General features: G+C 45.1%; 1 protein-coding gene across 14 annotated transcripts in view; it reads left to right on the forward strand.

Annotated features, from left to right (window-relative positions):
- SEC14L1 (SEC14 like lipid binding 1) overlaps window positions 1–20,701 on the forward strand; it is a 140,683-nt gene extending 119,982 nt beyond the window's left edge. For 11 of the 14 annotated variants that reach the window (XM_073311095.1, XM_073311096.1, XM_073311090.1 and 8 more), the window contains 2 exons: window positions 28–108; window positions 14,506–20,701. The gene's annotated coding sequence lies outside the window, so the exon portion shown is untranslated. Of the gene's footprint in view, window positions 1–27; window positions 9,587–10,862 lie in introns of those variants that run through there. The other 3 variants (XM_073311092.1, XM_073311093.1, XM_073311091.1) reach the window with 3 other exon arrangements.
- Window positions 20,702–22,449: the final 1,748 nt, after the last annotated feature.

Genomic DNA, 22,449 nt, shown 5'->3' on the forward strand with positions numbered 1-22,449 from the left:
AGTCCCTTTTTTCTATACAATGTATAGAATCCACTGCAGGGCCTAATGACAATGCATATGACATCAGCACCATGAACTGAACACTTCACGTCTGGAACTGCAGCACTGGTAAGGCAGCTTTTAATTAAACACATTACGGCTGATCCTCTGGCCATTGCAGAACAAGGGGGTGGCCAATATCTCCAGCGGGGTCTGAACTGAGGTAAGAGGCAGCAGCACAACCTGAACACACAAGCAAGTAACACACAGACATTCTGCTTTCCCTGTCCATGCAAGCATACCGCACAGAGCTAGGAGCCAAGAATCCTTTATGCAATCACCCAAGAGGCTATCAGAGCCCTGGTGGTTTCCAGGAAAGGAAAAAGAACAACAATATTTAAACAAGATAATGGGCACAAAAGGAAAGGATTAGAAAAAACTCAATTGTGTGTGTGTTAGTGATAAGGCCCAGGTCGTCTCTGATGGGTGAGACTGTAATAATTGCATAACACACAATGGCAACACTTTCCCTTCATTCTGCCCCAGAGACCCCAGATTTTAAACAGCCATCAGCGATCAGACTACATGGCAACTGCTGTCTGCAATCAGAGCCTGAAAACCCCTGAGGGGAGGGGGCAAATTGCATAAGCAGTGGGAAGAAGGTTGGTGTACAGTGTCGAACTCAAGAACCATTGTCTGTCATGCTGACCAATAATGTCTCATTGTTTCCTTGTACTCCACCATCTGTCCATCTATTGTCTCTTGTCTTATACTTAGCTTATAATTTTTTTTAGGCAGGGATCTTTGTTCTGTATTTGTACAGCGCCTAGCACAATGGGGTCCTGGTCTGTGACAAGGGCTCCTAGGTGCTATGGTAATACAAACAATAAAAATAATCATTAAAGTTTCCAAGTCATAACAATACCCTCTTGGAATCCTATACCCATTGTCCAGATCATAAAGTAGCCTTCTCCCTGTGTCCTACAGTGACAGCAAAGAAGGGATAGAAGAGATTGGGCAAGTTTCAAATTTTAGAACTTTTAATACATTCCCCCCCAAGATGCTCCTTGCTCAGACACACCCCAGCTCCTCATTCCCCTGTGAGCATAAGAGAAATTCTACAAGGCCTTTGAATCCTGGAACTCAAGGCTGAGGTTTTTCAAAGCGGACTAAAGAAGTTAGCCACAGTCTGTGGCTAGTTTTCAGAGTAACAGCCGTGTTAGTCTGTATTCGCAAAAAGAAAAGGAGTACTTGTGGCACCTTAGAGACTAACCAATTTATTTGAGCATGAGCTTTCGTGAGCTACAGCTCACTTCATCGGATGCATACCGTGGAAACTGCAGCAGACTTTATATACACACAGAGATCATGAAACAATACCTCCTCCCACCCCACTGTCCTGCTGGTAATAGCTTATCGAAAGTGATCATCAAGTTGGGCCATTTCCAGCACAAATCCAGGTTTTCTCACCCTCCACCCCCCCACACACAAATTCACTCTCCTGCTGGTGATAGCCCATCCAAAGTGACAACTCTCTACACAATGTGCATGATAATCAAGTTGGGCCATTTCCTGCACAAATCCAGGTTCTCTCACCCCCTCAGCCCCCTCCCAAAAACCACACACACAAACTCACTCTCCTGCTGGTAATAGCTCATCCAAAGTGACCACTCTCCCTACAATGTGCATGATAATCAAGGTGGGCCATTTCCAGCACAAATTCAGGTTTTCTCACCCCTTAGAGTCTTCTACGAATTCACAGCATCTATAACATAGACATTGTGGTCTAGTTGTTAGACCTCTGCTCATGCCCATCACCTCAACTCATGCTGCCAAGTTATGCAATGCACGGTCACAAGTAGTTCAGTGGCAGATCTGAGCAACAGAACCCAGGCGCTCTGGCTCCCAGTTTCCTGCCTCCAACTTCGTGATGACAAGCCCCATCACCAAGTCATTTTCCCTTCTGACTGGATAGTTACTAAATTACCAGTGAAAATATCAACCAGATACACAATATGATAGAAGCAAGTGGAGGCTTCTAATTAAAGGGTTGAAACATTCTGGTTCCCATAATGCTATATTGACTATTGTCTTAGTGATCACTGGAGACTGAAATCAGGATCTTAAAAGCAATAGCATAAGACGCTACAGCTTGAGCTAAAGCGCTAAGGTAACTTGAGTTATAACTCAAATCCCATCCACGCACAAAACCCAGTAAGTCCACTGTAATGGTGTGTTTAACAGAAGTTGGCTGGCCCACTGGGGACATAGGCTATAGTTGTAGTGAGTACAACTCGTTAGAAACCTAGCTTCTCTCAAGTGCCATTAGTCTTCCAGCGCTTCCCCATCATTCCACCATGTGCTCAGAAAAGATGAACAAGTTTTCAGACAATGGGGAAAGAATTCATAGAGAGGCCCAGCTTACTGTAGTGCTAAGAACCATTGGTTATGCCTCCCAGAAATCTTAGGCCCACACAAGAGTGAGCATAGAGCCAGTGCGGACACAGCAGCTCAGGTATCATTTTGCCATGTGGACACACTCAGGCCAGATCTACACTAAAAAGTTAGATCAACCCAGCTACATCAGTCAGGGGTGTGAAAAATCCACCCGGCTGAGTGACATGGTTAAACTGATCTAGCCCCCTGATGTAGACAGCGCTAGGTCGATGGAAGAATTCTTCCATCAGCCTAGCTACTGTACTGACGCTTGGGGAGTCTATGCTAACGGGAGAACCTCTCCTGTCACTGTAGTGAGTGACAACACTGAAGCACTACAGTGGCACAGCTGTTTAAGTGTAGACATAGCCTCACTCAAGCTCAGCTAAATCCAGAGCAGTAATTTGAGTGTCAATAACTCCAGTTAACTCTGCAGTGAAAACAGACTCAACCTACTAGCTCCCAGCAGGAACAGACTCATATCTTCTGTGGATCAGGTATAGGCACGACACTGGCTATGGGTTACAGTGACACAGCTGAAACGCCTTACAACTGCAGAGCATATGCAGTAAATAGAGCTGGCACTCTCATTCAGCATCAGCAATGATTCTTCCAGGCTAGACACCGTGCACCCGATCACCTTGGATGCTAAACACCCCAGCCCATTGCATGTCTGTCAAAGAGTCACACCCTGATTCTAACTTCATGCAGTGTTTTTGTTTCAGGCAAAGAACCCTGATCAGTAATGATCAGATAGACAAGAACAAATGAAGCTAGTGCCTCTCCTAGGAGACTGCGTGGCTCCAGGCACCAGTAATTGCAACCCTTCTAGGTTAAGGTTCAAATCCAACAGAGGTCAGTAGTAACCAAAAGTCAGTGGTTACCTTCTGACTGCTCTGAGACAGCCTACATGAGAGGAGTTGGTAATATAGTGAACAGGTGCCATCAACAGCGTCTGTGGTCCCCCACCCTGTGCACAGAGAGTCCCCTGCTTGCCACAAGAGGAGGGAACACTGGCTGCTACAATAAAAGCAGCCCTGTCATCTTTGGAAGAGAAAAGAAAAACTTAACCCCCTTGCCTTTTGTTCCAGGGAAAGCAAAAGAGGCACCGTTTTCATTTGGGGCTAATTAGGGCACTTGGTCCCTTTTCTAGTTATCTCCTACCGAGGGTCAAGTGGTCTCTATTGCTGACTCTAGGCCTCAGTAGCCTGAGGTACACAGGCTGCAGGGAAATCCAGGCCTCCCTTGACTTAAGCCTGTGCCTTTTATTGCCCATTTTCTAATTAGCCACAGGTTTTGTCCTTGTCCCAGTGCTCTCTGTTACCCTCTTCCTAACCCAGCTATGGGTGTCCTCCGCCCATCAAACCCTCATTTCCCCATCCCAAAATGTTCATTATGAAATGAGCCATTACCACTGCAGTTATCCCACTGCCCAAAGCAGCCTCTCTCTCTCTGGGGATAACCAGCTCATAAAAGTGAAGCGCCTCATATTGACAGCCATTGCAACATGTCACCAATGCTCCTGGCTTTGGCAGAGCTGGGAGAGTTACATACTTCTGGAAACGATAAAGCAACAAGCGAGCTAGGCTCCCAGGTGACTGAAACAAATACACTGCATAGGCAGCGTGGGAGGCCTGCCCATCCCCATTGCTTTGTCGAGTGTGATGCAAAAGGGCACTTCATATTGCAACCCCCAGTGGAGTTGTGACTTGCTCTTGAAGCATCGTGCCCTTGGAGAGTAGTGTCTTTCTGGAGAGGGCTGTTTTAAAAGTAGGTGAATCACATACAAAAGGTGGATGGAGTTTAGGGTTCGCTACAGTCTAAAGTTATTAGCGAGAGAGAGAGAGAGGGAGGAAGAGGGGAGAGGAGAGCAGTAGAGCATCTAGCGTGCACCCTAGTCCTGAGACCAACACTGGATCATTCTCCATGCTGTGCTCTCTTCATTTGTCCAGTCCAGTTTTGAAACAGCTGGAACTATGAGGTTTCCACCACTTCCTGTGGGAGACTGCTCCACAGTTTGATAGATCATTTGATTGAGAAGCTTATAATCTAAGGCCTCAGTCCCACAATGTGCTCCATGCAGGCAGACCCTTGCGCCCTTGTCTCCATTGACCTGCAAGAATGGAAAACTGAAAACCGAAAACGGTTTTAGGTGAACAGTCTAAATGTTCTGTAGAACCCTCTCAATCTCATTTTCCCACCAGCTGTAGTTAATACAGTTATCCCAGTTATGCAGCTGGAGAAACTAAGGGGCAAAGCAGGGAAATGACTTGCCCAAGGTCACCAAGTGAGTCAGTGGCACAGCGAAGAATAGAACCCAGGTTTCCCCAGTACCTAATCCAGGGCCCTAGCCACTGACTTGCAAATTAAGTAGCCAGTGAAAACTGGGTGTAAACGCTACCAACTTGCATAAATGAGTGGCTAATTCCTACTAACAGCAGGGTTAAATGACATAAGATGCCAGGCGGTGGAGAAGAGGAGATGGTATCATGCTAAAGCAAACTAGACAGAAACTGGTCATTCATGGAGCATTGTCCCTGTTTTCATCCTAGCACTTACCTGCATTTGCTAGTTGCTATGGCAATGTGCAAAGAACCTGTGCTTGGCCAATAACTCAGTATCAAAGAGGAAGGCTTTCCGTGGAGAGCCCTTGCTGCTGCCTTGGAAGCAGAGTTGGAGCTTGTATCATCTGAAAAGAAGCTATAAAAATTTGCATTAGAGGAAAGCAGACCTGAATGTTAATTGCTCTGCATTAGCAACAGTGGTATTTATCAACAGCTGTTTATGAGTTTAAGTGAGGTTGCAAAAGAATTGGCCCCGGAATATATTACAACAGCAGCAGCAGCTCAGGACAAGGAAGTTGGAGCAAGACTAACATTGTGCTTTGCATTTCTAGTTGTGTGCTAAAAGTGACGCGAGAGGCTACCTCCCCGAGGCTACCTCCACTCTAAAAGCGTGATGTAATGATAAGCATTTCTGTAGTGCCTTGCAAGCTCTAGTCTAAATGTTGTGTTTTCCATTTGGAAAGAGCTGGGACTGGCTGGAGAACAAGATTTCTGTTTCATTAAAAAAATCAGAGGTTTCAACATTTGTTTGTTCTGCACCTGAATAAAAACTAGACCTTTCAAACTGTTTTGTGAAACACCATGCAAGAGGGAGAGACCCATCCCAAAATAACCAAGAGCCCAGTGGTTACAGCACTTACCTGGGATGGGGGTCAAATCGCTGGTCTGACTGATTCGAATCAGTGATTTGAAACTGGGTCTGCCACATACTAGGTGAGTGCTTGAACCAGTAAGTTACTCATTATTGTGGATCCCATTTTCCCCACCCCCCACTCCAGAAATTCCATCCTGGGCCTGAGACACCTTTTAGATGAAAGTTTTGTCGAAACCGACACTTTCAATGAATCAGCATTTTCTGACAAAAAGCTGTTTTGTCAAAAAAATTCCTGATCTGCTCTAGAAAGAGTAGCCACGTACTTTCAGCTTGAATGACAATCAAGAAGAAGAGAACACAGCAAAGCAAGAAGAAACAAAGAGACAGCATGGAGTGGGTGCCTCCTCTAGCCTATGGGGAAACTTGATTAATCTTTGTTTTTTTTCTGAGGATTTAATAAGAGGTTAGAGAATGAGTTGTACATGTTATCTACTAGTCCTGATACTGCAATATTTCAAAGTCACCTTCTATTTCCTTAATTTATCGAATAAGTCATGATTTTAAGGAAATATTTCTTTAGAATACTTCTACATTTCTCATTTCATCTTCTTTGAGCTGGAAATTTGCTCTGAGAACTTTCTGTATTTGCAATGGAATTGTTCAGGTTATTCACTAAGTCAAGAAAGCAAAGACTTGTAAGGCAAAAAAGAAATGCACTGTTTGGATCCCTTTGCCCAGCTGTAAAATCTCATCACCCGTTTTTCTAACACTCTAGAGCCCCCACAGATGCATAGAAGTCTCTTTCTGCATTAGGGTGTTGCTATACCATATCCTTAAAATGGGAAGACAAGTACAGGGTTTGTGCTTGAAATCATGCAAATTTGCAGCATGCTTTTTTGATGAGGGCACGGTGGCAGGTATTTATTAGAAGAACATTCCCAGTGCAGGACTCTGATCCCCAAAATGGCCCAGGCAAATAACAGTGTGAAAGCCCTTGAAAGGCCAAGATCACCCTGCTGAACTCAGTGGGTGGGCTGTAAATCAGCATGCCCACCCCCTACAACAACCCGGCCGCCACCTTCAGTTTCCTCCTTTAACTCTTCTCACCTCCTGCCCCCTCTCTTCCTCTTCTAGCAGAAGCTCACAAATTCTTCAAAAGAAAAATTGACACAGTATAATGGGATCTCCATCCCCCTCCACTCTATCCCTACGCCACCTAGCTCTTATCGAGAGCTCTTTGTCAGTAGATCTCAAAGCGCTTTATAAAGGAGGTCACTGTCATTACCCCCATTTTATAGATGGGGAAACTGAGGAATAGACTATTGACAGAACTGGGAATAAACTCCAGGTCTCTGGAGTCCCAGCATTCTACCCACTAGACTCTTCCTCATAGCAATTTGGCTGGGGGGAAGGGTGGCTATCTCAACATTTTCCTCTGGCTAAAACTGAGCTCTTGAGCTCTCTCCCCAACCCTCCTCTCTTCCCTCCTCCTAAGTCACTGTAAACAGCACCCCTCAGGCCTGTAACCTGGGTATCATCTTTGACTCAGCCCTCTCCCTACATCTTCCCACTTCCTGTACTTTCCTCTCCATGCACACAGCTAAAACTCTCATCCCAGCCCTAACCATCTCACAGCGTGAGTACTGCAAACTCATCCTCTCTGCTCTTGACACATGTAGTCAGACAGACAGACAAACTGAGCTGAGCATAAGGCCGAGGAAAAGGTTGAAAAGTCAAGCATTTGACGGAAGAGCAGGCTTTGAATGGCATGCAGTAAATAAAGCCTGGGGCCACATGTTGAACAACGAGGAGAAAAGAGAATATTGAATAGCTGCTCATTAAGTGAGCACCATCAAGTCCCAGCCCATCTGTCTCCTCCCAAGGCTCCCTGACCCACCCTGACAGGGGTCTCTGCATTCAGATCAGGCAGCTTCATCCTCCACACTGTCTGGGACCAGCGGAGGGGGTGGCATTGAGAGCACAGGAGAGATGGGTTCCCTGCTCTCAGTTCCAGTGCCCAGTCCAGGCCCTGGCCCACCACAGCCCAGGCTGCAATTGTAGGGAAAGTCCAGCTCAGCTCCCTGCAGCGCCAGGTTGGGGCCTGCTCCGTGCAGACAGAATTTCAGTTTTTAGCTGTGAAGTTTAGCAAGTCTCTGCTAAACATGTGCAAAGTGATTTTTCAGAAGCTTGTAACTTGGCTAAATTTCGATGGATTACCCCAGGATTAGCAAAAGGCATAACCCCAGCACCAGGGGTGGCACCCAACCCCCCCAAATTTCAAGTCCCTGATCCAATGCCCAGTGGCGCAAGAGCTTCTCAAAGAAAAGGTCACCAGAATTTTCTGAAATTAAAATCAGCCTGAGGAAGACACCTAGCATGGAAAATTTCTCTCACAGATCTTGGGAAACAGGCCAGTCCTTGCCTACAGACAGCCCCCCAACCTGAAGCAAATACTCACCAGCAACCACACAACAGAACCACTAACCCAGGAACCTACCCTTGCAACAAAGCCCGTTGCCAACTGTGTCCACATATCTATTCAGGGGACACCATCATAGGGCCTAATCACATCAGCCACATTATCAGAGGCTCGTTCACCTGCACATCTACCAGTGTGATATATGCCATCATGTGCCAGCAATGCCCCTCTGCCATGTACATTGGTCAAACTGGACAGTCTACGTAAAAGAATAAATGGAAACAAATCAGACATCAAGAATTATAACATTCAAAAACCAGTTGGAGAACACTTCAATCTCTTTCGTCACTTGATTACAGACCTAAAAGTGGCAATTCTTCAACAAAAAAACTTCAAAAACAGACTCCAACGAGAGACTGCTGAATTGGAATTAATTTGCAAACTGGATACAATTAACTTAGGCTTGAATAGAGACTGGGAGTGGATGGGTCGTTACACAAAGTAAAACTATTTCCCCATGTTTATTCCACACACACACACACACCCCCCGCCACGGTTCCTCAGACATTCTTGTCAACTGCTGGGAATGGCCCACCTTGATTATCACTACAAAAGGTTCCCCTCCGCCCCCGCTCTCCTGCTGGTAATAGCTCACCTTAAGTGATCACCCTCATTACAGTGTGCATGGTAACACCCATTGTATCATGTTCTCTGTGTCTATAAATCTCCCCACTGTATTTTCCACTGAATGCATCCGATGAAGTGAGCTGTAGCTCACAAAAGCTTATGCTCAAATAAATTTGTTAGTCTGTAAGGTGCCACAAGTCCTCCTTTTCTTTTTGCGAATACAGACTAACACGGCTGCTACTCTGAAGCCCAAATGGTTAAAGTTTGCCAAAGAAAATGCCAGGCAAGCTGAATATAGGCAGAGCTGATAGCATCATTTATTATTATACATGAATAGTGCTGCCCTTGGTTACCCATTTGTCAAATTTTCTATAAGCACTATCATGCTTTTTCCTGTGCCATCATCCCTTATGCATGGAAGGAGCCCTCTGTAATAATCCGCACAAACCGCCATGATGCTATCCTCCTTTAAATCTATCCCGAAAACCCACCTATTCAGTGATGTCTACAAAACACTTGTCAATAGTTACCCAGCTGGTGCGCGGTGGCTACTGCTTATTATACTGCTTATAGATGTCTCACCATTCTTTAGCGCTTCCCCCACATCCGTCTGTCATATCCATCTGTTGTCCCAGATTTTATAGGTTTCAACTGTAAGCTGTTCAGGGCAGGGACCGTTTCTTTGTTATATGTTTAGATAGTGCCCAGAATAATGGGGGCCTGGCCTTTAGGCACTGATAATAGTGTACCTAGGTCCTGTACATGGGACTCAACATGGCTTAGCTCTGAAGAGGTTAATTAACACAGGATTTAATATATTCATTTCATTGCCTCTACCTCACATAAAGCAACACTGTTCAGAAGGGTAATTCATACAGGAGAGCGTACATTCCTAATTACTTTGACTGATGTTACAATTCATGCACAGGAACACACAATTATCAGCAATAAACCATCCCAAGTTTAGGACTTGTCATCTGGTTTTCGTCTGTACGGATAAGGCTTCTGATTTTAGGTTTCAACAGACAAACACTGAAAAAACAGCCCTGGCACAATAAAATAAAAAAATACAAATAAAAATTAGTGTTTATCCAATAAACATTAGAAAAATATCAGAAACAGTTACTTATACCTAAGGGTGTGTCTATATGGAACAGAAACGCGGACGATGGATGTGTGATTACTAAACTGTGCTAACACGTTGCACATTAATTGGTCTGTGTAGACCATGCTGGTATGCTCTAAAGGTTCCTTGGTGTGCTTTAACATAGTGCTGATTGGAACAGTACTACATTTAAGTGCATTAGGTAACATTACAAGGAGACTACTCATTACAGTATATATTACTATAGTGAGTAATATGTATAATATATATTACAATATACCCAAAGCAAAAGCCTTGAAAAACCCTGTATTTGGACCTCTACATAAAACTCAAAAATTGCTAAAAATACATGCAGAAAAATGAAATTAATAAACCCTGACAAACAGAAGCCCTATGTATGGAGCAGGCAGTAGTGCAATTACTATAACTTAGATGCACAAGACTGTTCAAACATGGCATTGTTTTCTCTGGAAAACATAGTAAACCCCACTCGTGAAAATGGCAGAAACAAAATATACCTTTCAATGGACTACATTTGCCACATGCTAAATGACATTCATCTTGCCTACATGTCCGTATATAACACCAAATGCCTATGTAAACACAATAGTACTTTGCGCTTACTCAAAGGGTAACATTTTCAAAAGTGCTTAAGTAGCTTCAGAGCCTAAATCTCACTGGGACTTAGGTATTTTTGAAAACTTTATCCATAGTACCTTTCAACCATGGGAAGATCAGACTTTGAAGAAATGCCACAGAAGGGATGTTAGGAAAGTCAAAGCCCATCTATGTAATTAGCCTTGTGAACATTCCCTCTTCCCCTCTTACATCAGCTCTGAAGTGCTGAAGTATAGACTGGTATGGAAGTTGAAAGCAAGTTGAGCCTGAGAAAGGGACCAGTGTAGATGGCAAAAGCAGCACAGGCTGCTAATTTAAAACACAGTATGACCTACAGCCTTTGGTTTTGTCTGTCCCAAGAACAGTGGCTAACCAGGCCTTAGCTTTTGTGCTGTCTCTGAAGGGCTAATGATTCAGATAGGAGGCGGCATGGATTGGACAAGCTGCCAGTCTAGATTCGGTATGCGCATGAATCCAGCCATCTGGCTGGACTGATTCATTCAACTCTCCTCCAAACAGGGCTAGGCTCACTGGTACATTACAGGTACTTTGTGTCACCAGGGCAGTGCTTAGCAGTCAGAGCATACCAATACACCATCATCTGGCTCAGAGAGTCTGAGAAAAATGTAGCCACTTAGTGGAATGTCTCATCCTGTCAGATGAGACCAGCGCATGTTTAACACACACACAACCTTGGTTGGGACTGGGCCTCAAGTCCTTTGAGGGCTATAAAAAGCTTCAGGCAATTCAACTAGCAGGACTTCCGGTAAAGTATTCTTAGCAGAGAGTTCATCATACTGCCAGGGCTAGAGCACTTTGTGGGAGGTCCTCATCTCCCCAGTTCCCACTGAGGGCAATAGGAAAGGACAGCACTCATCTCCTCAGCACTTTCCAGGATGAAACTCCTAGCTCCCTCCTGGGCCTGCTCAGTGTTATATGGGCCTTCAGCATATCTGGGAAAGCAGCATTAACAGGATACCATGGATGGTCAAAACAAGGCCCTTGCAGCCCTCTGAAATGTCATGCAGTACAATGGGTGCCTTGGAAATCATTCCTGGGCTCAGATGTGTACGGTAACAGCAGGTGAACTAAAGCAGACTGGTTAGCGCACCCTGCTCCTCTGGGGTTGTGGGGTGCAAGTTCAGCACTTGTCTCACGCACAGTAGGCTCTGTTTAATCAATTAGTCACCTCATGAACCACCAGGCAATTCAGTGTGCAGATGTCAGACCCTTCTCAGGAGTGCCAGGAAACAGCAGCATGGGACATTCCAGGTGGAAACACAGATGCAGAGGACAGCGAGAAGCACAGACAGGATCTGCTTTCCTTGTGCCTGGCTTCAGCCCTTCACTATCCTGAGCACTAACTCCATAATTAATCACATTCACCCAAAACATTAAACCAAAAATCAAAACAAAAAAAAAGAAACCCGATACAGAAGCTTTGGGCTTGACATTTGCTGCCCCTTTACAGCCCTTAGGATGCGAGTGGTAGATCCCGAGTAAACAGTCTGCATCAGCCATCAATGCAGACATGTGCTCTTGGGCAGCTCCAGCAGGAATTGTGCCTCTTGCCGGCATGGGTCAGAAGTTCAAGCTTCACCTCATTAGAGTCTTTACTTTATATATATATATATTTATATTTATGAGGACAAATATTGTGTGTTCTCTGGTCCTGACAAGTTGTTTCCACAGTCAGGTCTAAATTCAGCTAATTACTATTGTGGAGCAGTGCACACGGCTCAGAAAGAGATAGGGCTTTTCACAGGTGCATAGCAACCAGTCCCACATCTTTTACACTTGCATGTGATCTCTTTTTTTCCCTTCACAGGCAGTTAGTTGACCCTGACTTGCTTCTGATGCTGCTATAGGAGGGAGGGAGGGAGAAACCTGTAGCTTTGCAAGGTACCACTGCTAAGTATTGCCCTTGTATTTCACAGCCACATTCAGTAGGATTCTATTAAACTGAGTCATGGGTGAATCTAAACTAGCACTTTCCCCACCATTGATCTAGCTTCAGTTCACCTCCACCAGGAATAGCAACGGTGTAGGCAGGAGTCAAGGATCTGTCCCCATCAGAGTGCCCCCTTTGGCTATTACTTGGCAAGCACACACTCACGAGTCTGGTCCTTCTAGTGGAGCATCCCATGTCAGTCTAGTGGTGGTGTTCTCAGCCCTCTGGCTGAGGCCTTCTGGCTAGTCCCCCCAACCCCCGTTTTGGAGTCTCAGGTGAAACAAACAAATTATAGGATCCAGGGCTTGTCTACACTTACAGCACTGCACCGGTGCAGCTGTGCCACTCTAGTGCTTAGTGAAGACTCTACCTAAGCCGACAGGAGAGCTTCTCCCAAGAGATTAGTGTAGGTACTTCCCCTCCCTGAGAGGTGGTAGCTATGTTGATGGGAGAAGCCCTCCTGTTGACATAGTGCTCTCTACACCGGTGGTTAGGTCAGTACAAGTATGTGGCTCAAGGGTGTGGATGTAAATTGATCATAACAACTTTTTACATATGTGAAGACTGTTAAGAGGGTTTTTTTCTTCTAAACTAAACATGCCCTTCTTTCAACTTTTCCTCAAAAGGTCACGTTTTCTAAATCTCTTACCATTTTCGTTGCTCTCCTCTGGACGTTCTCCAATTTGTCCACATCTTTCCTAAAGTGTGGTGCCCAAAACTATACTAGCCTTTTCTGCTGAACAGAGCAGCTGCATCATGTCCTATTCCTGTCCCAGAATACAGGAGTGACAGAGTGAACAGTAGCTAACTTTACTGCAACATCAGTATATACTCATAACAGTCCCTAACTCTTGGTCTCCATCCAAACAGGCTCTCAAAAATCATTGCCAGTTAATCGTAAAGGCTGATCCAGCCAAGGCTTACTCACAAGAGTAGTCAGTCCCACTGATTCATCTGGACAACTTGTTTGAGTAAGGACTACTCACCTGAGTTAGGGATAGGGTCTTTATTCATGGCAAGTAAATTTCAATCGCTCTCTTTTATAGAAAATAAAATATACGGATGGGGTTTCAAAAGCACCCAATGGTGGCCTAACTCTGCTCCCACCAAAGTCAATGGGAATCCTGATTAGTGCATTCACATAATCTAAATTCAAATATTGGCAAACTGGGCAGTTTTGACTCTGTTTCACTCTGAGTTTTGGGGTCCATTTGAGTGGAAGATCAAAGGTTTGAATCAACATGAAATTGCATCGCACCAACCTCATGAAGCAGAGCCACAGCGCCATGTGCAGGTCAAGTCAGCTGGCCATCATGCGCAAGACTCTACTTTTAGTTCTATACATTTTCAGGTTGACACTTGAAAAATGCCTTCCTTGGGTGTTTCCTAAAGGCCTTTAACCCAGCTGGCAAATGGATGCATTACCACAAAGAGAAAATCAGATCATGCTACCTTTTCTGCCACCTCCATCCAGTATTTCTTTCCTCTTTGCTGAACTGTTATACACTTTTTGGACATTCAAACAGAAGCAGCGTGTGACATCAGTAGCAACACAGGGTCCAGCTTCTCACAGTTCTCTGGAGACGGGATCCCGGCAAATAAGTTGCACAAGTTAACTAGAAAAAATTAGTTCAACAGGTGCAAATTCCTAATGTAGATGCACTTAAACTGGTTTAATCCTTGCTTAGATCAACAATCAGATGGTATAAAGCAGTGGTTCTCAACCCATGGCCTGCGGCCCAATCAGCCCACAGCTGCCGCCGTTGTGAAATGCTCAGGGCCATAAAGGTAGCATATATATTGTGTGGATGCAGCCCATATAACACAGATTGCTGCATATCCAGCCCAGAATGGTAAATATGGTTGAGAACCACTAGTATAAAGAATTGGTTTCTCTCTAACAGTACAAGACAGCAGCCACTAAAATCACATTAGAAGCTAAGTGAGGGGGAAAAAGGCAATATAGATGCCCAGCTCTGATCAAAAGCTAACTCCTTTATCTTTGAAAAACCCAGCCTTAAGAGGTCCGATATCTCACAAGCAGTCATGGCTGGATAGCGTATTTCCTAGTTCATGTGTCATGAGGCGGTGCAAAGAGAACAGCAGAATTGACTAGAAAGGGAAGTGGCAACAACTGAACAGAAAAAATGCCAGCATGTGAATTTTTCAAATGTTCTTTAAATTCTCCTTATATCCGTTTGAATCTTCTAGGCTAATCAAGCTGAGAAATCCTCAAGTGGGCCCTGAAGAGCAGTCTGCAATGATCACTGAAGGAGCCATTAGGAAAGGTCAAGATGCATCCCTCTTCTCTGCTCAGGCACATTCACAGCTGGCCCAGAGTAAACCAGCTTCTTTTCCACCAAACAAATCCAGCTAATTGTGACTCTCTAGCAGCAGCAGTTGGAGCATGACTTGGCAGGTTTCATTGGAGTTGCAAGCAATTGCTGTAAACTGGGAGGGGAGGGAGAGGGACAGCACTTAATTTGTAATGGAAGAGGTGCTGGGGCTCAGGATGTTCCTTTGGCTGCTGAGTGTCGTGTATCTGATGCAGCAAGCAGAGATGCCAGGGCTATGAACTGCCAAGCCCAGAGGTGCTGGGGCTAAGGGACAGGTAAAGCTGAGGTGGAAGACGAGGGAATCAACATGAAGTTGCATTTGCCCCAAACTCATGATGCAAAGCCATCAAGAGATTGCACAGCTCCATGCTGAGAATGGGGGGAGCTGAATGTCAGCCAGCATTTGGTTGCTGCAAGACAGAGAGAACATGCTGCGCCTGTCATTTCTGCATTAGAGCTGGGTGAACTATGCATGGACAGGGGGGAATAAGGACCCTTCTGAATGGGACAAGTGGGCAGCACAGCAATGACCTACACAGATCCAGGAACCTATTAAAATCTGGGCACAGGGAAAAGGCCAACCAACGAGCATCCTATCCTTTAGAAACCCATCCCCAAGGCGTAGGGAGATGATTAGCTACTTCCCACGCACTGGAGAACGGGAGGGCAGAAAAAGCAGAAAGATGCATTCTCATGGATAAATTAAAGACTTCAAGCCTCCTACTGGGTATCACTCACCAGTGGCAAATTCAAGGCCCCACAGAAGTGAATGGAAAGGCTCCCATTGCCTACAGAGGGTTTTGGACCAGCCCCTAAAATGCTGATTTCCCAAGCAGACAGTGACTCAATGTCAGCAGCATTTTAAGCAGCCAGGTGAGAACTTGAGCTTAGATCCAGGTCCCTTCTCCCCCCCAGAGTAGCAGAGATTGGAAGATGCAAGTGTAACCCTTCTGTCAGGTGAAGTGGGCAGCAACCAAGTCGGGGTTCAATATCTAGGGGTTCCTTTCCATCAATACAACACAGAACTGGCTCAAGCCCCCACCCAGTAACCTGGGAAAATAACACACCACCCCTGGGAGCCTCTGAGGGGCAATACTTCCACACTCGCAAGCACAGAGTCTGAGTGTAGAAAAGAAACTTTTAACGAAAAAAGTCAACTGACATTAATTAGGGAAAATGCCACAAGCAGGATTCATAAACAGAACTCCTTGTGAATTTCATAGGGCAAAGAGAGGGGCTCCAATCTGAAAGGAAAGCTGTTCCAGTAGTTAGTCTAGGTCATGGGACATCTCTGTTCAGTTTCCTACTCTTGGGCAAATCACTTATCTTCTCTGTGCCTCAGTTTCTCACCTGTAAAATTCTCTCAGCTGGGTTTAATACTGGTGTAACTCCAAGAATTTCAACAGAGTCATTCCTAGTTTATGCCCAAGTGAGATCAGAATCTCCCCATTTTAAATGACCCAGGATGGCAGAAATCTTATGTAAACAGCTGACCTCATAACATTTCCCTACAATAAAAGTACTGAGTGCTAAAAGACCCCTTTTCCTCAGAGAATCGCAAAGCCCTGCACAAAGGAAGGTTATGTTTCATTAGATCATTCCACATATAGGGAGAAGGAAACACAGAACTTAAGTGACTTAGCCAAGATACCACAGCAAATCAGTGCCAGGGCTGGGAATAGATCTCTCCTAACTCCAGATGCAGTACCCTATCCACTGGACCACAATGCATCCAGTCAAGGAAGACTTTTGAGAGGGTAGCGAGCAGATTTGGCAAGACCTTTGCTATTTGGGGTCAAGGTCTTTATCCAACAGTTCCCTAAATTCTAGCCCTAGTTGGGGCTTAAATCCAACCCATACTCCAAACCCTAGCTTGGAATGGATCCCAGCACTTAACCTATCACTAGGTCCCATCAAACCCCTTCTTTTTGCAAACCCCTTTAGCCATGCCACATTCTTGAGCCGGAAAGAGTTATGGGATGGACTGTTTCATCACAGACTTTAATAAGCTCGTTAATGAGCTGACTATGTTCCTCTTCTTTTCGAGGATAAAATAGGACAGACTGGCATGACTCTACTGCTGCCTCAAGCACGCTCCAAGCAGCAACAGAGTTGAGTGTCTATTTGTCCTTCAAACCCCCCCCCCCCCCAAAGATTGTTGCAAAATCTCCTTGTGGAGCTTAGTGGAGAGAGCGCTGGAAGGGAGAGCGTCAGGATGGAGAGACACTACGTTATCCACAATAGGCTCTATGAGTCACTAGCACCATCAGCAATGACTGACAACGTGAACTAGGTCTTGGGCTAGAGAGAGAGGATGTGGGTGTTTTCCACATGTCCTTATAGACCCTGTGCTCAAATTTTTGCTGTTGTCTCACTAGGCCCCAGTGAGCAGATGGGAGTTTCCAGTCACAACCCATATAGCTACCAGGAAGGTGAGAGGAACTGAGACACCACAGACGTAAGAACTATTCAGGAACAAAGCACAAAGAAATTATAAACGTACTTGGCCACTTTTTCAGCAATCAGGCCAGGTTGCTCTCTACCTACAGCTAAGAGGTCATCTGTGCTCCTGGCAAAACCCCATCATGCCAGTTATGGTTTTGCCCACAATTGATACCCTAGATTTCTGTTTCCGTCTTCCAGGCTAAGGAGAATTGTATGAGACTCTCTTCTGAGCCCATCAGTATTTTGTTTTAACTAGCTGGAGGTGTGTCTGCTCAGTGTGATCAGCCACACCCTTCTGTCCCCAGGGATGACCATGCCACCTCTGTAGAGCTCCCAGCTTCCGCTAGCATGGGGGTGAGATACCAAGACATGGAATCAAATTGGAGTCCTCAAGTCCCCAAATCCAAGCATGGCAATAGAAAGCGATATGGAGAGAGGGCACAGGCGCGCTGCACTGTGGCCAGTCAGCAAGAGGTTAATTTTGGTTCAGCTTCCCCCTCTCTGTGTTCAGGGGCTTTTAGCATGTCTGGTTAGGAGAGAGCCTTTGGGAAGCTCATGCTCTATACACAGGACTAGGCAGAGCCCCCAGCTGAAGACATTAGCCTTGGGAGAAAAGGCCATGCTGAGTGCAGCTGGTTTGTCCTCCGCCACTGAGTCACTCCACCAGCTTATGAACATGTAGGGCAGCAAGACAGGGGAATGGGCTAAAATGACCCCTGCTCTTCTTCGCTAAGGGCTATTTAGGGTCCTCAGCACACTGAAGAGAGAGAAGCAAGAAGAGAGGTTACTGAAGGAACCAATTAATGGTTTTACAGAGGGCACAGAATTGCTCGGGACAGGGTGTACTTTACTATCCTATATTACCTAGAGTATGCCACAGAGATCATACCACTTAGCTAGCACTGTGCTCCAAATGGTGCTTGTCTGGCACTCTCCAGTTCCTGCTGTTTCTTTACTCCCTGGATCCCTTCTCTCCCACGCTAACACTGCTGGCCCTTCAGCATTTCTCAGCTTCTCCTCACTTCTCATGCCCCTGTACTGGAGAAGGCTCTTTGTTCCTCCAATTATTTTAATCTCTGCTCAGTCCTTCCCCACTTGGGCAGCTTTCCCCTCTCATTCTGTCAAACTTTCAGCTTGGCCCTTAAATTGATGATTTCAGATTTCCGCTCCCTTCCCCAGTGTGTTGTAGAGCAAGCCCCTGGGGAAAAGAACATGCATATTCATAAACTGGCTTCCAGTAGCCTCCTGGAGCCTCCTTTTACAAACACTAGGCCACATCACGTCCGCTTCTGTTTACACTACAGGGAAGGATCATCTGCACGTGTCCATAGCCCCTCTCTAGTTTGCCAGTGGCATTGCCTAGTTAGCTGCTTTTCCTCATAGTCCAATTAAATGAGGGGTTTTTTCAGCTTTTCCTAGGAGCTCATTTGTCCAAGAGATGGAATGCCTCATGCCTGGGGTTTGCCCCAGAACTCTAGCTGGATGAGTCAAAGGTCCAGCAGCTTCAGGGATTCAGAATGAACAGATGGTCTCAAATGGCTTGGTTTGGATACCAGGGTCCCTCATGCTGCCCCAAATCAAGGAAGAACTGGGGATGGGGCAGAGAGAAATAAATTTGCGTAACAGTTACTATTCTGCCTGTCAACATCCAGACACTTCATTCCTTGTCAGAACTTCAGGATTGTCATCATAGGCTAGTTTTATGCTCCCAAAGGTGGTAGCGTGGAGGTTAGGTGACAAATTGGTGCAAAGGATTAATGCACCATCCTTTCCCACTAGGACCTTTGATTTACTTCCTGACAATGAAAATGGGTTTTGTCCTCCATCCTGAGGTTTAGTCCAGGAGATGCACCGCTAATCCACTAACCTCCTAACGTGCAAGGCATGGGGATTAGCTGGCTGGGGTTCAATCCAATGACAAAGATAGGATATTGGTAGCACAGGGATGGAGCAGCTCAAAGCCATGGTGGAGATCATAGCTTCCCCTATAATTGCAAGTGTTTCCCTGCACTTTGTTCACCAGACTTTGGAATCTAGACTTTAATGGACACCCACCTGCTGTCATAAAATCATACAGCAGCAGTGCTGGAACAGATTTTTCTCATTTTCCTCTTACCAGAAGGTTGTGACTGTTTCTTTTAGATGTGGGCCTTGCTGCCTTTGTATCCTTGAGAGCAAGCTACTGTACTTTTCCCTACATGGGACTACAATTTAAAATCGACCTGGAAACTGAACCTGGCAAAGAAGGCAACAGTCCACTTGGCAGGTGGATATCTCACTGTGCGCAATGATGCTAGTGCTCTGGATCAGCATGGATGGCCTGTTGGCCTCCTCATAGCATTTAAAAGGTGTTTTGACCTATAAAGCCCTAGCTGGCTTGGGACCAGCTTGACAGGCCACATCTCTCCCACCGTGCTAGAGTGCTGAAACTGCAATCAATTCAGGCACTGGAATAAAAGAGACAACGCTGCTAGCAGCTTTCAGTCAAGGTTAATGTCATCCCTCTTTTCCAGTGAAAGCAGCAGGCGAGGGGCTGGGATTGCAGTAGGGGATGGATGAACCAGTTCACACAAAATAAATTGCTCCTTTTCCTTACCCTTCCTCTCGGCTAATCACCCAAACTCAAACCAAATCAGAACTTCTAAGGAAGTTCCAAAATAGGTCTGGGTAATTACAGTACACACACATAAGGCCCTTGTACTGCCATTGAAGGACAAGAAGGAGTTTGCATATATTCTGGTTTTCTGGATGAATGCAGCAGTGCTGGGTAGTAGTTTAAATAATTGATGGTGACAAGAGGTGTCCATCAACATGATCAGTTCTGCTGGCAGGAGAAAGAGGACTTGATACCCTGCCCCTCAGAGAATCTTCCTCTTCTCTCTCTGACTACAGGGTTTGTGTTTGTTGCGAGAATTAATTTATGCCTATAGAGTTGGAACAGCTGCAATAAATAATTCACTTTGAAGATATGTAATGCTCTACTACATGCCAGACAGAAATAAATATATCCTTAGTCTATCTCTCCCCTCTCCCCCCACAGGCAGTGAAGTTTTTTACTTTTGCAGAACCGTGGAAAAATAAAATACAAAAAAGAAAAATCCTCTCCAATAATGGCAAGAATGTCTAATTAGGAACAAACTCAAAGGATCTGAGCCAGGAGTCCTTATTCATGGGAGAAAGGGTTGGAAGCTCAGGTCCAAAGATAGTACCAAATTCTGGCAGTGTTTCATGTAATCACTAGCCAGAAGACCCATATAGAGCAGTGTGAGATATGTAGCTGTGTAACTTATGGACTGTTTTCTGTGTACTGCAGCTTTAAATTTCTAGGACACTGCTTGAGGCAGCTGCCATTTTGTGCTTAATTTGAATGCCGTCCATGACAGAGGGGAGTCATGAACACACTGTGCTATACTGAGGTCTTTGTATACACTAGAAAAATTAAACCAACTTAAGTCCTCAGCACATTGGCAGGACATTAACACACAAACTTGCCCTGCACTAGCTACAGAGGGCCTAAGAACCAGTTAGAACAGACTACCTTTCAGAAGGTTTAATAGCTGGTTAAAATTCACTGGGCTCAATTCAAACTGGTATAGTGCCAGTGTGGATGCTGTAGGAACTTGTATGGAACTTGGAAGGAAGAGCACAGGTTGCAGGAGGGAAGAATTTGGAGAAGGCAGCAAAAAGTCAGAGTGTGTGCACATGGCTGGAATGCTAGTTGTAGTTACACCACCTTTGTAGGTACTTCTCTTACTAAAGAGCCACTTTAGTTTTCAAAATATGGCATCCTGTCTTTATTACCCAGCAGGTGGTACATGAAACAGATGCAGATAAGCTGAAAACAATCCAACAACTACTCCCACTATTGTCCCACATTTTGGAAATGCTGTACATACAGTCTAGGCACAGCAATCCCTCCACTCCCTAACCCTGTGTAGCTGCTGCATGGCTGAGTGTGTCCCAGGACCCTCAGATAAGGGGCATCATCGAAATGCACAGAATTATTTAAACTCTTTTGCATAAATAATGGACAGTTTGGCAGATTCACTAGGAGCACTGAAATCTTGTACCAAAAACCAAGCTCAGAGTTCTATGCACATTAACACTAATCAAAGTCTGGTGAAAGACATCCGAGGAGCAGAGAACAAAGTTCCTGTGAATGTTAAAATTACAGCTAACAGAAAGAGAAAGAGAGAGAGAGAGAGAGCGCGCGCACAAGTTATTTCCTAGGGGTGTATTTATTAGCTCTCTGATCAGCCCAAAGAGCTGTTTCTAATTACGTAACACTAAAGCTATTGAATCTATTGGACTGGGTGCATCCTTCAGCCGAAAAAAGATTGGCCTGACCTTTACAGTTCATACCCAGTTTCCAACTCCTGCAGCATCTAATGGGATTTGCTAGTCCCAGCTCTAGTCTACTGAGGAGGTTTCAAGTCTACCCAGACTGTTTGCATGCAACCATCATCCACCAGCCCCAGAAAGACAGTTGCACTTTTTTGACACAATGTAGCTAACAAAGCCTAGGATGAAACATGCAAAAGCCAGAAATAAACTTTTCGGTGAAGGGCACTCCTCTTTGGCATGAACTACTTGAGGAGAAGACTATGCCAAAGCTGTCCATCTTCAGTACACACTTCTAAACCAAAACCTTCCTGACAGAACAGAACATTTACGTGTGTACACTTGCCCTCCCAGCAAAACAGAGCTACCTGGAACAAGCAGAGGCTATGAGTAGAACAACTAAGTCTTCTAATGGTAAAATTTTGCAGCTCTAACCTAACTTGTTCCTTACCTAGCTATTGTGGTGATGCGCACTACAGAAACACCTTGGACAGATAATGGATATTAAATTCAAAGTTTCTGTTGCAGTAAAACTGATTTTGTGTTCTGATGACAAAAATAGTAATCAATATCAGAGAGATTAGTGGAAGCAAACACACTTTTAGCTGCAGTGACTGTCAGAGAAAGATGTATGCTTGTCCGTTGATAGACCCTGATTAGACTCCTATATTAAATCTGTTAGGGCTGCAGGTCTACATTTAGTATTATGCCACGTTGGTTTCAATTACCTTTCTTAAGAAAGTAAAAGCCTAAGGGCCTGATCCAAAGCCAACTGAAGTCAATAGGAGTCTTTCCACTGACTTCAGTGAGCTTTGGGTCAAGCCCTAACTGAGTCAAGCACCGTTTCTTACTCACAGTTCTGTTATAGCTCTTCCTAACTTGGTACGCACTCCTTGCTGTTCCAGGCCTGGAGTCCCCACAACAACATGTAACAACATGCTTAGACAGCAGAGGTCCATAGTGCCGAGTTTCCATGACCACACTGCACAGCTTTATTCCAGATGTCTAGGAGCTCCACAGGATTATTGCTTCT

The sequence above is a fragment of the Lepidochelys kempii genome, chromosome 14 (genome assembly GCF_965140265.1).
Source record: "Lepidochelys kempii isolate rLepKem1 chromosome 14, rLepKem1.hap2, whole genome shotgun sequence".
In the NCBI taxonomy this organism is placed as follows: Eukaryota; Metazoa; Chordata; order Testudines; family Cheloniidae; genus Lepidochelys; species Lepidochelys kempii.